Source organism: Otolemur garnettii, unplaced genomic scaffold (assembly GCF_000181295.1).
Source record: "Otolemur garnettii isolate 467f Iridium unplaced genomic scaffold, OtoGar3 scaffold00010, whole genome shotgun sequence".
NCBI lineage: Eukaryota > Metazoa > Chordata > Mammalia > Primates > Galagidae > Otolemur > Otolemur garnettii.
The window spans coordinates 4889298-4900759 of record NW_003852405.1 but is presented as its reverse complement, the minus strand read 5'-3'; the positions used below and the strand labels follow the sequence as shown (position 1 = coordinate 4900759).

General features: G+C 36.8%; 1 non-coding gene across 1 annotated transcript; it reads left to right on the top strand.

Moving 5' to 3' along the window:
- The first annotated feature begins 11151 nt into the window (after positions 1 to 11151).
- Positions 11152 to 11258, top strand: LOC111723346. Its single transcript, XR_002771910.1, has one exon. It is a non-coding gene; the product is annotated as a U6 spliceosomal RNA (small nuclear RNA).
- The last annotated feature ends 204 nt before the right edge of the window (positions 11259 to 11462 follow it).

The following is an 11462-nucleotide window of genomic DNA, read 5'->3' as shown; positions in this document are numbered from 1 at the left end:
CGTCATTGTTGTTTGGCGGGTCCGGGCTGGGGATTCGAACCCGCCACCTTAGGTGTACGTGGCTGGCGCCTTAGCCGGTTGAGCTATAGGCGTCGAGCCTGTTAGGTATATTTCTAAGAAATTATTTTATTGAAGCTACTGTAAAGGGAATTGTATCTTTGATTAGCTTTTAGATAAGGTTGATATTAGCATATACAAAGGCTCTGATTTGTGGACATTCACTTTATATACTGAGATATACTGTATTTCTTGATTGCATCCAGGAGCCTTATGGTTGAGTCTCTGGGGTTTTCTAAGCATACGATCATATCATTAGCAAAGAGGGAGAGTTGAACTCCTTCTCCCATTTGCTTGCCTTTTATATATATCGCTCTCTTGCTTACTTGCATTGACTAAAACTTCTACACAAGGTTGAATAATAGTGGTGATTGTGGACATCCTTGTCTGGTTTCAGTTCTAAGTGGAAAAGCTTTCAGTTTTACTCCATTTATTATGATATTAGCTGTGGGTATGTCATAGATGGCTTCAATCAGCTTAAGAAATGTTCCACCCATACTTATAAACAAAAGTGTTCTTATTAGAAAAGGATGCTGAATTTTGTCAAATGATTTTTCTACATCTAATTTGAGAATCGTATGGTCTTTGTCTTTGGTTCTATTGATATGTAGAATTAGATTTATAGATTTGCCTTTGTGACACCAGCTTTGTGTCCTTGGGATGAAGCCTACTTCATTGTGATATATAATTTCTTTCATGTGTAGCTGTAATGTATTGGATAAGATTTACTGAGTATTTTTCATTAATATTCATTAGTGAAATTGGACTGTAGTTCTCTTTTTTAGTTTGGGTCTTTCCTGATTTTGATATCAGGGTGATGTTTGCTTCGTAGAACATGTTACGGAAAGTTCCTTCCATCTCAATGTTTTGGAATAGTTTCTACAATACAGGTACAAGCTCATCTTTGTTTGATAGAATTCCAGTGTGAAGCATCTAGTTCAATGCTTTTTTTAATTGTTGTTGGAAGCTTTTTTATTGATTCTATAATCTCAGTGTTTGATATTTGTCTGATCAAGAGATCTATTGCTTCCTGGTTAAGTCTAGAGAGATGATATGATTTCAGGTACTGGTCCATTTCCTCCACGTTGTCAAATTTCTGGGCATAGAGTTTCCTGTAGTGGTCAGAGATAATCTCTTGTATCTCTGTGGTATCAGTTACTATTTCTCTTTTTTAATTGCTCATTGAGGTTATTAGACATTTTACTTTTCTGTTTCCAGTTAATCTGGCCATAGTTTTATCAATTTTATTTATCTTTTCAATGAACCAACTTTTTATTTCATTAATTATCCAACTGATTCTTTTGTTTTGAATTTCATTTATTTCTGATTTAATTTTGGTCATTTCTTTTCTTCTGTTGAGCTTAGGATTGGATTACTGTTCATTTTCCATGTCCTTAAGGTGATTCATTAGGTTGTTGATATGCTCTCTTTCTGATTTTTGGATGTAGCCATCTAATATGATACATTTTCTCTTAGTATTACTTTTTCAGTATCTCAGGTTTTAGCAATTTGTACCTCACTGTTGGTATATTTGAAGAATTTAATAATTTCCTCCTTTATTTCTTCCTTGACCCAATGGTCATTCAGTGTAAGATTGTTTAATTTCTATGCCTTTGTGTTGAAAGAAAATTTTTGTTGGAGTTGAGGTCCACCTTTATTTCCTAGTAGTCTGATGAGATAAAGAACATAATTTCATTTGTTTTGATTTTGTTAAGGTTTAATTTCTGACCTAGGATATGATTTAGTTTAGTGAATGTTCCATGGGTTGACAAGAAGAACATATAGTCCTTAGCTTTGGGATACTATATTCTGTATATGTCAATTAAGACTATGTGTTCTACAGTCTCATTTTAGTCCCTTATATCTTTCTTTAGTTCCTATTTAGATGATCTATCCAGTTATGCCAAAGGAGAGTTAAAAGTCTCCAGATATTGTGGTGTTATGGGAAATCATATTTCTCAGAACAATCAAGGCCTGTATAATAAATCTAGCAGCATTTTATTCTGGTGCATAAATATTATAATTGAAAGTGCCTCTTATTGTGTTGTTCTCTTGACCATTTCCATTGGCCTGAATTATTGTTTTCCATCTCTTCACCCTGACTCTCCTTTTGTCTTTCAAGGTTAGGTGTGTTTCCTGGAGATAGAATGTGGATAGCTTGTACTTTTTCATGTAATCAGGCAGCCTATGCCTCTTCAATGGGGAATTCAAGCCATTAACATTTACTGAGAGAATTGTTAAGTGTGGTGGAATTCTACTCATCTTATTTTGTGAAAATCCATTGCTTAGTTTTATCCTTTGCATCATTGTGGAAGCTAGGCTTTGACCTTTAGTTTACGGGTATTTACTTAGCTGGTGGTCCATTGTGGTGGTCAGAGTGGAGAAAAGTTTTAAGTAGTTTCTTTAGAGCTTATCTAAAGCTCTGACTGTTTGCCTGTCAGTAAAATATTTTATTTCTCCATCAATTTTGAAGCTTAGTTTATCAGGATATTCAATTCTGGGCTGAAAATTATTTTATGTTAAGTTAAATGTAGCCTTTTGCTATTAGGCCAAAAGGAATATAAGGAATAAGAAGGGATAAAGTAAAAAGAAGATACAGAGTAATTTTAAAAAAAAAAGAAAGGGTAGAAGTAAATAATTGAAGAAAAGGAGAAAAAAAGGGATAGTAAGAGAGAAAGAGAGCAGCAGGAAAAATGGCGGTGTTCATCAGGGTGCTTTAACTACACCTGTAGCTCTAGGAATTTGTGAGGGCTGGGCTGGGTGGGTCCCTCAAAGTTAGGAGCTCCTTACCAGCCTGGGCAAAAGTAAGAACCTTCCTATGCCAAATATAGAAATAAATCAGCAATATATTGCACTGGGTATTTAACAATACCTTCTTTCCTAAGGACAAAGCTAGAAAGACATCCTAGAACATGAGCTTATGGCCTCTTGCAGCCAGACCAATGCCGTGAACCCCCCAGCCAGCTCAATGCCATGATTTCCCATCCTCAGAGAAGAGCAAACAAAGGAATCAAAATGATAAAGATAGATAAAGAAAATTAAAAATACAATTATGTAAAGTAAAAGAAGAAAAAAGTTTATATCTCAGCTGTTGTATGGGAGATTTCTGTGGGAAAGATGCAAAAAGTAGAGAAATCTCTACTAAAAGAGAAAGGAGATAAATAAGAGAGAAAAAAAGGATAAAAGCTGCTAAACAAACACAACAAAAAAATGGAGGAGCCCTTGCTATTGAAAAAAGTAAAAATCGGCAGTGGCTCATGCCAGTAATTCCTGCACTCTGTGAATATGAGGTGGGTGGAACACTTGAGGTCACAAGTTTGAGACCAGCCTGAGCAAGAGCAAGACCACATCCCTATAAAATAGTGGGGGCATTGTGGTGGGCACCTGTAGTCCCACATACTCTGAAGGCTGAGGCAAAAGGATTGCTTGAGCCCAACAGTTTGAGGTTGCTGAGAGGTGTGATGTCATGGCACTTTACTGGGGCAAAAAAGAGAGATTGTCTCAAAAAAAAAAAAGAAAGAAAGAAAGAAAAGAAAAAGAAAAAATGAAAAAATAAAAATACAACGAAACCAAAGGGGAGTGCAACAATAAAACAGAAAAAAAGGAAAGAAAAAAACTTAGGATAAAACTTTGAAAAAAAAAAAAGAAGTAAAAAATGTAAAACAATGTGTGTGTGTGTGTGTATTATAATATATTGCCTGGGTACCAGTTGACACAGTGGTGTTGGGAGATGGAGAATACACGTTGGATTTACTGTATATTATGGGGGTTGGAAGCGACTTTCTAGTTTCAAAGGAGACTGGATCTTTTCTTTCTTCTTCTTCTTCTTTTTTTTTTTTTTTTTTTTTTGTAGAAACAGAGTCTCACTCTATCACCCTAGGTAGAGTGCGGTAGTGTCACACAGCTCACAGCAACCAGCAACCTCCAACTCCTGGGCTTAGGTGATTGTCTTGCCTCAGCCTCTTGAGTAGCTGGGACTACATGCGCCCACCACAATGCCTGGCTATTTTTTTGTTGTTGTTGCAGTTTGAACCCGCCACCCTCAGTATATGGGGCTGGTGTCCCACCCTCTAAGCCACAGGCGCCACCCAGAAGACGGGATCTTGTCTTCTTGGCTCCTTTGCCCTCAATCTGGGCCTGTTAGCTTTGTCAGCATTCAGTCACCAGGAGACAGTGTTCCCAACACTCTTGCCAGACCTCCCAGGTATCCTGTCAAACATTACTCCCTGACAAAAAAAGTGGCCCTCCTAGGGAATGTGGAAGCAACTGAATTCACCCCAAGTATAGATGCTTGAGCTCAGCAGGCGCTCCACAGCTGGCCATGCATTAGTATCTCACAGATTTCCTCTTGTGTATGCAGCCTTCCCACAATGGCAGTGCCCCACCAGCAGCCAAGCTGATGGGTGAACAATCCCACCCAACATAACATCCGTAGCCACTGGATGCTGTTCAAGTTTACACCCTGCTCCAGCACCATCCCAGTCTAAAATCCCAAAACTTCAAGACAGCCCTTTCCTTCCCAGAGTCCTCTACAGTAGAGCTGGCCAACCAGCTGGCCTCTGCCCATAGCAAACACCTGCCATCTGTGTTGGTTTCCGCAGCTCCAGCTCTCCACAGTGGCTCCTGAAGTTTCCCACTGCTTCATCATGTCTTTGTAGTGATGTTTCCAGGTAGATTCCCCAGCCAGAGGTTGCTGAAGTCTAATTTCCCCTGTCTTACTGCAAGTAGTTGGTCAGGAGATGTCTCTGGTCCATCATTTTGCCCAGCCCTCCCCACTTTGCTCTTTGTTAAAGGAAACCAGTAACAGTCTTCTCACCTGCAGAAGACGACAAAGTTGCAATGGTTCATCCACCTCCTTTATTCTATTACAGCAGCAGGAAAAAAAAAATCAATACAGCCATTCCAGAAATTGTTCTACATTATAGTACAATTACAAAAATGATTTTGATAGCAGTCCCATTTAATTCATTCTAAATTTTGTTCACCTTTTGTGTGCTCAAACTCACCCTATGTCTCAGAATAATAGGAAATAAGTTCCTAAAAGAAAATCAAGGTGGGCTGTGTCCAGCATGTAGATAAATGCAAACATACAATACAAGGTGGAAAATACGTGCTTTAACTTTAATTACTTGAAGGAATTAAATAACTCACATGCTTGAACTTCAAATTTTAAAACATCGCTTCAGAAGGGAGTCAAATGGGAAAATGCCCTAGATTTAAAAATGGAACAAGGCCCAGATGGCAGCATGGAAAGGTCGCAGTTCACCTCTAAGAGTGCAGACACAGATTGTTAACTAGATATAAGGGAGCCATTCAACAGAAATTCAAAGATGCAAAAAATAACAGTTTCAGCCCAATTCTCTTTTGAGCAGAAAATTGTTCTTTAAGTAACTGATGTAACGTGAGCTTAGGGAGGAAAAAAATTAATTGTGCAGCTGTAATTAGAATTAATAGAGCATTAAAAAGGACAGAAACTACATATGGAAGATGAGCTTATAACAGTTTAAATTATAAGATTGAGGCATATCTAAATAGAGACAAATCTGTTAAAATTTCATGGATGGACACATTAATTAGGTGAAGCAGGTGAGAAAGATTAGCAGAATATGAAAGATAAGACTTCACTCCTATAGAGAATGTTCAAAGGAATATTAGATGTGATTGTAATAGTGAAAATGAACATTAATATCTATATTCTCAGATATGGCATAATCAGAGTATGCAAAATTTTTGAAAATACAAATGACGACCATCATCCTAAGCCCAAGTAGTGACAAGGCAAAGAATGGGTTAGAAGGTACCAGACAGATGTCACTTCAAAGAAACAGATGGATTTTTTCATTGTAGAATAGTTTGGGAGAAGAAAATACAATCACTTAAAGGATAATTTCCAAAGATTTGCAGGTTCCATCTCTCAGGTTGAAGGCAGATGTTAAAAGTATTATCTCCATGATAAATCTCTCTCCAAGTTCTGTTCTTTGGAAGGTTCTGCCCCACTCTGTCAAGTGGACGCTCCTCTGTCACACTACTCCTCACTCACACATTAGATTCTTTCCTTTCCTTTAACTGGAGAATGGGATCAGAAGAGGAGAGAGAGTAGCCTTGATCCCTAACCTCCCAGAAATGCCCTCCACATCTCCACCTCTTTGTACCTACAAAAAAGTAATAACATCCCTGAGTTATGTGGCAAGGTGTGCACTGCCAACCAAATGAATCAATCCCCAGAGAGAGGACTGGCACACACTCTTTTTTGGCAACACGTTGTCTCTTCCTTTTGTAGTTGCCTTTCTCCCTACCCTTGATTCTGTCCAGTACTACACTTTGGATTTCTATTTGTGTTGAACTTGCTGCTTTTTTTCATATTGAAATGATGGCATTGCCCCAAGAATCATAAATAAATGGGAAATGAACAACAACAACAAAAATGAAACATCTTAATTATGTCCTGAATAGAAAGCATGATGAATTAATAAATTTAATATTTAAAATATAGCTATGATATATGCAGCTGATTTTCTGCTCTTTGCATTAACCTCCAGCTGTATATGATCTAAATGTATAAAAGAACCTGGCTATGTCCTTAGTCAGCACTGTATGTTATGTTATATGATATGTTATCATGTACTAGATCCTAATTATTATTGATTTATTATTTATCTCCAACACTTCCTGTAGAGATGTACTTTTCTTTTTCAGGGCTTCGTCAACTACTCTCTTTTCATTCTTCTCCTTCTTCAATTTATTTCTCTCTTGCCTTCCTCCTCCTCATCTATATTTTAGAATCTACTATGTATTGGATACTACTTTAGGATACAAAGATGAACAATGATCTCAGTAAACTATCATTATTTGCAAAGAAAAGTTAATAATACCAAAAAAATTGTATCGGACAGTGGAAAGTATTTTAGGAGAAAATGGTACAGGAATACAGAGGAGAGACAGAAGGCCTATGGGTGTCAGGAAAAGCCTGCCAGAGGGAGTTCTGCATATATTGAGCTTTAATGAAAGAAATATTAAATTTAAAAAAAAAGAAGAAACATGGCCTTTTCTCCTCTCGTATCTTTGCATTGGAGAGGGAGATATTTTGTTTCTGGTATTGTTCGTTTGTTTTTTGTTATAACAGAACCCTGATGAGACCAAGTACTACACACACAGACACACACACACACACACACACAAGTTGCATTCTGATAGCTGTAACTTTCAAATGTTTAATATGTACAACTATCTTTTGCAGGCACACATAATGAGACTGGGGAGAAAGGACTCCATCCACTTCTGGCTGGGTAGTCCTGACCGGAAACATCACTACAAGGGCACAGGAAGGCAGCAGGGGACTCTAGAAGCCAACAAAGGGGCTGGGAGCAGTGGAGAATCAGTTCAGAAGGCAAATACTTTTGTGCTGGCACAGTTAGCAGCAGTTTTCAGACAGAGAAGCCTTTTTTCTTTTCTTTTCTTTCCTGTCTTTTATTTTCATTCTTTTTTTTTTTTCTTTTCATTCTTTAATCCTTTTTCTTTTCTTTTCTTTTCTTTTTTGGACCTGGGCAATTATTGGAGTTACCTTGGGAGAGCTTGGGCAAGCCAGTGTTCTTGAACAGCATGCTAAAGGTGGGACTAAGCCACTGGGCAGAGCAGAGCTTTTGTTGTTCAGCTGCTGGCCAGGTGAAACCATTGTAGGAGATCTGCCTCACAGTATCAGCGTACAGAGGTCTTGTGCAAGGCCAGTTCTGGCATGTATGCTGAGCTGGGCAGCCCCTGTGAGGAGACTGGAGCAGAAAATGCTTTCTTGAGTAAGCTGTTGCATGTTTAAGGGACACTGTTTGGAAAGGTAAAGGCATGACCATGAGGTATGCTGATGAGAGCCTCAGATTCCCACCCCTGCAGGGAATGAGGGTAAAGATATCATGAAGAAGGGACCAGGTCTCTCAGCTAGATAGAGGCTTCTAGCCTCCATCTTATATAGCCATATCAATGTTGTGAGTAGCATTTCATACCCTGGAACTTCACCTGTTGTCTAGGCAATATATGGCTAACCATATATATTTTTCCTTTTCCTTTTTAAAAATTACTTTTGAATATTTTTCCCCTAGATTTTTCTTTTTTTTACTTATGTATTTATAATATTTCAATCTTTCTTTCCTCAATAGTAAGGGCTCCATTTTTTAATGCAGTTTTTGTGTTCCTATTATTCTTTTATTTTTTCCTTCAGGTTTTTTGTTTGTTTGTTTTCATTTTATTGTATTTTTGTTTTTCCAATTTTACTTTCTGTAATAGTAAGTACTACATCTTTGCTATGGTTTTTAAACTTCTTTTATTCTTTTGTTTCCATTTTTCTCCTTTACTGTCTCTTTTTGTAAAAATTTTTCTACTTTTCCTATCTTTCCCACATAAATTTCTCAAATAACAACTGCAATATATACCCATCTTTTTTCTTTATACTTGACATAATTTTATTTTTCTTCATATACTTTTATTATCATCATTATTATTATTTGTTTTTGTTTTTGTTTTTTCTGAGTTTTTTAATTCTTTCTCAATCTTTGTTTTATTTATGGGATTGAGCATTACTCAGAGGCCTAGGTTGGGGTGCTACCGTTTTGGCTGCGCTCTAGGTAGCTTCGATCCCCTGGTAGGAGGTTTTTCCAGCTTGGGCCTTTGGAAGGACATTATTAGTAGGTCTCCACTGAGACATGACATACTGCTGTGTGTTGTTGTTTTTTCTTTTTCTTTTCTATTTGGTGAAGGTGGAATCTTGCTTTTGCTCAGGTTGGTAAGGAGCTCCTGACCTTGAGGTACCCACACAACTCAACCATGCAGAGGCCAAGAATTGTGAATGTGGCTCAAAGCACCGTGTTGAACACCACTATTATTCCTTTCTCTCTCACTCTCTTGTCTTCTTTCTGTCAATATTCCCTTTAACCCTCTCTTTCCTTTTTCTTTTCCCTTTTTTATTATTTTCTCCATTCTTATTCTTCGCTCTTCTCTTCCTTTTGTTCTATAATAAAAAGGCACTGCAACACTAAGCACAGAGACAAGGAAATATAAATGGAAGGAGGACGTGAAAGGACAAAATAGGGGGAAAGAGTGGATAAGAAGAAAACAATCTTGAGGAAGAACCAACAGAAAAATCCTGGCAACTTGTTCCAGGAACAACCAAGGAATCCTGATAATTTCACCTATAAAGAAATGTTTCCAATGACAGAAATATAATTTTAAATATACATAGTAAAAACAATGAACAAAATTGCTGGTAAACTGGAAAACAACCAAAAGGAAATCCAAAAACAGAACCAAATGAGGGATAAAATATATGAATAATATAGAAAGGATATGGTGGAGGTTAAAGAATTGATGGAGTCCACAAAGGAGCTTAAAAATGTGATAGAAAGTAACAATAAAAGATCATAACATGAAGAAGAAAGAAATTTATTACTAGAGGATAAAGCTCTTGACATAAATCACATAGTTAAAGAGGCAGAAAAGAAAAGAGAGAAAGCAGAACGTTAGCTCAGAGAATTATGGAACTTCACAAAGCATTTAAACATATGATTTATAGGTATGCCAGGAGGAGAAGAAGAATACCACAGAGGAATAGAAGCCTTACTAGAGAATATCAGAAATAAAAATATCCCAAGCATCACCAAACAATCCAACACACTTCTTTCAAAGTGATGTTGAACCCCAGGTCTTCTCAACACACACAGAAATTCTGTAAACCACATTGTCACAAATCTGTTGAAAGTCAAAATGAAAGAAAATTTTGCAAGCAGCCAAGAATAAGCGCCATTGACCTATAGGGGAAGATCCATCAGGATGACAGCAGAATTCTCAGCCAAAACTTTTCAAGCCAGAAGGGAGTGGTCATCAACCTTAATCTTCTTAAGCAAAACAATTTTGAGCCTAGAAGTCTGTATCCTGCTAAGCTAAACTTTAAAATTAATGGAGAAATAAAATATTTTACTGACATGTAAACATTGTGGAAATTTGCCACAACAAGATCAGCTCTATAGGAAACACTTAGACCTATTCTCTATGCTTAGCATAACATTGGACCACCAGCAAAGTAAACACCCAGAAACTAAAGGACAAAACCTAGCATCCACAATGATGCAAAGGATAAAACTAAGCAATGAACTTTCACAAAATTAGATGAATAGAATTCCACCACACTTAAAAATTCTCTTAATAAATGTTAATGGATTGAATTCCCCACTGAAGAGGCATAGGCTGGCTGATTGCATGAAAAAGTATAAGTCATCCATATGTTGTCTATAGGAACTATGTCTAACCTCAAAGGACAAAACAAAATTCAGGGTGAAGAGATGGAAAACAATATTCCAGGCCAATAGAAATCAGAAGAAAGTAAGGATCACAAACTTATTTTCAAATACAAAAGGATTTAAAGCAACTGAAGTAAAAAAAGACAAATATGGACACTTCATACTGCTCAAGAGAACATTATAACAAGGAGATATTTCAATTATAAATATTTATGTACTCAACTTAAATGCTCCCAGATCTGTGAAACACACCTTAATTGGTTTGAGCAACATGATATCCTATGACTGCAAAATAACTGAGATTTTAACACCCTCTTGCAGAGTTTGACAGATCCTCTAAGGAGAAACTAAACAAAGATACACAGAACATAAAAGCTACCCTAGGACAATTGTCCTTAATAGATATTTATTAAGCACCCAATCCCAGAGCTAAGGAATATGTGTTCTTCTCCTCAGCACATGGAATCTTCTCCAAAATAGATCATATCCTAGGACACAAATCAAAACTCAACAAAATCAAAAGAATTCTAATCAGACCTTGTATCTTATCAGACCACAAGGCAATATGATAGAACTCACCTCCCCAAAAAAGTTATATTGTACACAGACATGGAAACCAAAGTTATGCTGAATTACAGTTGGGTTGAGAAAGAGATGAAGAAGGAAATCATTAACTTCTTCAAACATAACAACAATGAAGACACAAGCTACCAAAACCATTGGGACACAAAAGCAGCCCTAAGATGGAAATTTATTGCATTTGATGCCGACATCTGAGAAAGAGAAAAAAAGCAGATCAACAACCTAATGAATCGTACTCACTTTGGCAGCACATATACTAAAATTGGAATGATACAGAGAAGATTAGCATGACCCCTGTGCAAGGATGACATGCAATTTCGTGAAGTGTTCCATATTTTTTGTACCCCATGATTGCATTAAGGTACACAGCTATGACTTAATAAAAACAAACAAGCAAAACTAATGAATCATCTTCAGGAAATGGAAAAGGAAAAGCAATCTGATCTAAAGCCTAAAATAAGAAAAGAAATAACCAAAATTAAAGCTGAAATAAATAAAAGTGAAAATAAAAGAATCATTCAGAAAATTAATAAAACAAAAAGT